This window comes from Prenolepis imparis, unplaced genomic scaffold (assembly GCF_030444845.1).
Source record: "Prenolepis imparis isolate NDT839.2.m4 unplaced genomic scaffold, iyPreImpa1.0 SCAF_12, whole genome shotgun sequence".
Classification (NCBI taxonomy): Eukaryota; Metazoa; Arthropoda; class Insecta; order Hymenoptera; family Formicidae; genus Prenolepis; species Prenolepis imparis.
This window is the reverse complement of record NW_028141170.1, coordinates 15,306,029-15,310,961: the sequence shown is the minus strand read 5'-3', so window position 1 is coordinate 15,310,961 and position 4,933 is coordinate 15,306,029.

Sequence of the window (4,933 nt, the reverse complement as noted above, 5' to 3'; positions counted from 1 at the left end):
TGATGGACGCGTGAAAGATTCAAGAGAAAAGAGAAGTCCGGCAGGAACATCTAGGTACGTAAATCGTTAACTGTAATATTAGATTTTAGGATAACAATTTTTTTTATCCTTAATGTTTTCTTTCCAGCAATACGGTTGTTCCAGCAATTAGGCGTACTCCCGATCGCACACTCGTTATCGATTAATGCGATTAACGTCACGAGTACTATATCAAAGGGCATAGTACAGATTACCGTACGGTCTGTGCAAGATAGCTTTTCTAAAGAATTGACGTGTCTTACTATTCCGACTATCGCGGAATCAATACCATCCGAAGTTTTCCCGAGAAATTCAATTAAAATACCTTTAAATATTAGATTAGCGGATCCACAATTTCATATACCGCGCTCCATTGATTTACTTATCGGTTCGGGAGCAACATTATCGATGTTCTCTGTTGGTCAGATTAACTTATCACACCAGAATTATGATTTATATTTACAAAAAACGAGGCTAGGTTGGGTAGTTTCCGGCAGTACATCCCCTCGAATGCGAGAAAAAACCGCGTCAAGCTATTTAACGAGTTTAGAAGATCAGTTGAATAAATTTTGGACGATAGAAGAAATCTAGACCGTCAAATCGAAATCAGAGGAAAAAGTCCGGTGCGAAGCACACTTCACCAAAAACGTTTCTCGAGACAGTAACGGGCGATACGTGGTTCGATTGCTGTTTCGCGACTCGAACATACATCTCAATCAATCGCGAACCATAGCGCTCAAGCGCCTACTATCGTTAAAGCGAAAATTTAGGGGAGTTGCAACTCTGAAGGCAGAATATACGCGCGTCATAGAGAAATATAAAAACTAGGACATATGTCGTTGATAGAAAATCCCAAAGATGACGGTTTTTACATGCCCCAAAACGCTGTAATCAAGGAAGCGAGTAATATCACTAAAATCCGCGTAGTTTTCGATACATCCGCGAAATCGAGCAACGGCCTATCTCTAAATGACATTTTAATGATCGGACCTACAATTCAAGACAAATTACTTTCGCACTTGATACGATTCCGGACATATAATTATGTTATTTCGGCAGACATTGAGAAAATGTATCGCCAAGTACTGTTACACAAAGAAGATCGGCGATATCAACGAATGCTGTGACGAGAAAATGGAGAAATAAAAACGTTTCAATTAAGCACTCTCACTTTTGGCGTTTCCTCCTTACCGTTTTTGGCGATTCGTACTGTACAAAAACTCGCGGACGACGAAATACAAACGTATTCGAGAGCAGCTCAAGTTCTCAAAAATCATTTATACGTCGATGACTTATTGTCAGGCGCTGATACTGTCGAAGAAGTCCGAAAAGTTAGAGACGAAATCATCGCGTTATTAAAGCGGGGTGGGTTCACCATAAGACAATGGGCATCCAACGACTTACGCGTAATCGATGATTTAGACGACAACACGCTACATATGAACTTAGTGTTGAATGATGATCGATCTTTGAAAACATTAGGCATTTCGTGGAGTTCACGCGACGATATGATATACTATTCCGCGCAGAGAGCTGATTAAAATTACAGGAACGTTAACAAAACGAAAGATCTTATCAGAGATCGCGAAAATTTTCGATCCTATAGGGTTGATGGATCCAGTAGTTTTCTATGCTAAACAATTAATGCAAAAAATCTGGTGATGCGGAGTACAGTGGGACGAATCAGTTCCCCAAAGTATTTTTACTGAATGGACAAAGTTTGTTCGACAGCTGGACGTGATGCGCCGGGTCACATTTGATCGTAGATTATTAATAAAAGAATATAGCGATGTCTAATTACACGGATTCTGCGACGCGAGTACTGTCGGTTACGGAGCCTGTATATATGTATATATATATTGTTACGTCCTGTGGACTCCACGATTCTTTTCTTTCGGAGAACGCAAGGCGATATTAGAAATATCGCAGATGCACAAATAAACTACGAACTGATAGGCGAAGAAAACATAAGCCGAGATAGCCTAATAATAATAGTAAAGAATCGTTACGTTCTGTGGACTCCACGATTCTCTTCTTACGGAGAACGTAAGGCGATATTTTAAATATCGCAGACGCGCAGATAAACCGACGATCCGACAGACGAGGCAAACATATTCCGAGACAGTTCCATCGTAAAAGTAAAGAATAAATACAGAACTTGAGAAGCAAACAGATCAACTCATAAAATTCAAACTATAACTCATTATATTCTAAGAAGTTAAACTATAGTCGACAGTTCTCTAAACGAAACTAACACTCGAAAACTAATAAAAATTTAGAAGAGAGACTAACAACGATAACCGAACCTAAACAGTTCTCGCCTGACAGATCGTCGTTACGCGATATCTGAGATAAACTCGAGAGGGTAATAAAAATATCAACCTCACTTGACAACAACAAATTCTCCATTGGTCGAAACCTAGAGTTCTAAACAAAAGCCCTAACCAATCGTAGTAATTGTTAAATTAAAAAAGACGCCTCCGGGACCCAAAGGGCGTCATTGAAAAATTTCCTATTCGTCAGGAAATGTTAATAAACCAATGGAGAGGAGGAGCAAGAAGGTTGATATACCCGCGACATCCCTCGAGAGAACACATTTTTACCTCGAACCTTCGAGCAAGCTCAGTTTTTACACACTCGATCTTTTTGAAACTCGGTCTCGCACGAACTTAGACGTCATCTTCGAACATTGATGCTCGTTTGGTGTGTGTGAGAATTTAGTGCGACACTGAGAGACAGTGACTAATAGTGAGTGCGAATTGGATATACCAGCCAGATTTCCACCTGGAGGCTACAGGTCACTGATCCTGACGCAACCTGATTTTCTGAATATTCTATCAGCGCACCCCATAAGAAGTAAGTTTATCAAGAGTACTACATCTCCACCCTTATATTTAAAAATAATTCTGGGACTTAAATTAAATTATCTTTGTTTTCCTTCTTGATTTATTAATTTATTATTCTTGTTTACTTCTAACTCTGAAAACTATCTTTTCTCCCTCCATCCTTACTCCTCTCTCTCTCTCTCTCTCTCTCTCTCTCTCTCTCTCTCTCTCTCTCTCTCTCTCTCTCTCTCTCTCTCTCTCTCTCTCGCTCGCTCGCTCTCTCTCCCTCCCTCTCTCCCTATCTCCCTCTCTCTCCCTCTCTCCCTCCCTCTCCCTCCCTCTCTCTCCCTCTCTCTCCCTCTCTCTCCCTCTCTCTCCCTCTCTCTTCCTCTCTCTCCCTCTCTCCCTCTCTCCCTCTCTCCCTCTCTCTTTTTTTTTCTGAGAGAAGACGTGTCAAACATCGCTCTGCAAAAGTGATAACTTTTAAGTGATTATATAGTGAGGGAGAGTGGCGAAAAAGTATTGAAGTAATAGTTGCATAGACCGGGAATAGACATGAGTGTTATCTAACAGGAATATGCTGATTTGTGAGCGTGAGAGTTATATTTCTTGTATGAGGCATCGAGATTTCACGCGACAGGTAGACATTAAAGGTGGACACAAAGCGCTGACGTGTGAATTTGGACAAAGGTAATTGACCGCCTATGCTGGTATTAACAGCTTCGGCCGGTAATTATCGATATGAACGATGAATATGACGAGTATCGATGCTCGGCATGTAAGAAGGCAATAAAAAATCAGGTTGTTGCATGCAAATCTTGTATTAAACTGTTTTACCATCCAGGATGTGCAAGTAAACATAAAATTTATGATAGAAATCGCGAACTGGTGTCGTGTCCTGGCCCATTTGAGAAATTTACAATTGAAAGTGAAGCAGATATGAAGAAGGCACCGACAGCAGCGGGGAGCAGCAGGGAAAGACAAGGATCTACAGGATCTACGGGTTCGTTTACGACATCAAGCAGTGGAAATAGAATATCAGGAGCGAGTGGATCATCGAGTATTGACGTAAAAATAGATTGGCTTGTAAAAACTGTGAAAGAAATAAAAGACGAAACAGCATGTAAGAAGGAAATTAAAATGATGGTTAAGGAAATAGTTCGAGAAGAATTTGGAAGTATTAAACAAGAACTGGAAGACTTGAGAAGAATTATACAAGGAGGAGCGGGTGGACTGGCAGGAGGAGCTCAAAGATGTTATAGTGAAGCAGTTAAAGAGAAGAAAAAAGAAAATATTATAATTGTCAAACCCAAGGTGCAACAGGAGAGTGAAGCAACTAAAAAACTGATAAAAGAAAAGGTAGATATCAAGAATATGGCTATGGGAATAACGAAGTTAAAAAAAGGAAGTAAGGGAACAGTGATTCTCGGCTGTGAGACTGGAGAAGAAATGGAAAAGCTAAAGGCGACAGTACAAGCCAAGCTGGGCGAAAATTTTAACGTTACTGAGTCACCGCGGATGAAACCTAAGATAAAAATTGTTAATATTGGCGAGGAAGAAATGGAGTTGAATGATGATGATTTAATAGGTACAATTAAGAAGCAGAACAAAATTGACGTGAAAAATGAAGGAATTCATATGCGAATAGTGAAGAGAATAGTTAAAGAGAAAATAAATGAGAAAGATCAGTCCGGAAGAAGAGGAAAAGATGGTATCGTAATAATTGAAGCAGATGAAGAGACTCATGAAGTAATGTTGAGAAAAGGGAAACTGAATGTAGGATGGAGAAAGTGTCCTGCATTCAATCACATTAACATTAAAAGATGTTTTAAATGCTGGGGTTATTATCATATTGCAAAGAATTGTACGCGTAATGAAACATGTCACAAATGTGCAGGAAATCACAAGGTGAGTGAATGTACAGCGACAAAGAAAAGATGTATAAATTGTATGTTTAAGATTCAAACATACAATTTGAAAATAAATGATGAGCATGGCGCACTTGATCCGGAATGTCCGACTTTCAAGAGGGCGATACAGGAGGAGAAGAGGAGGGCCGGATGGGAGGAAGATAAATAGCAACTACAGAA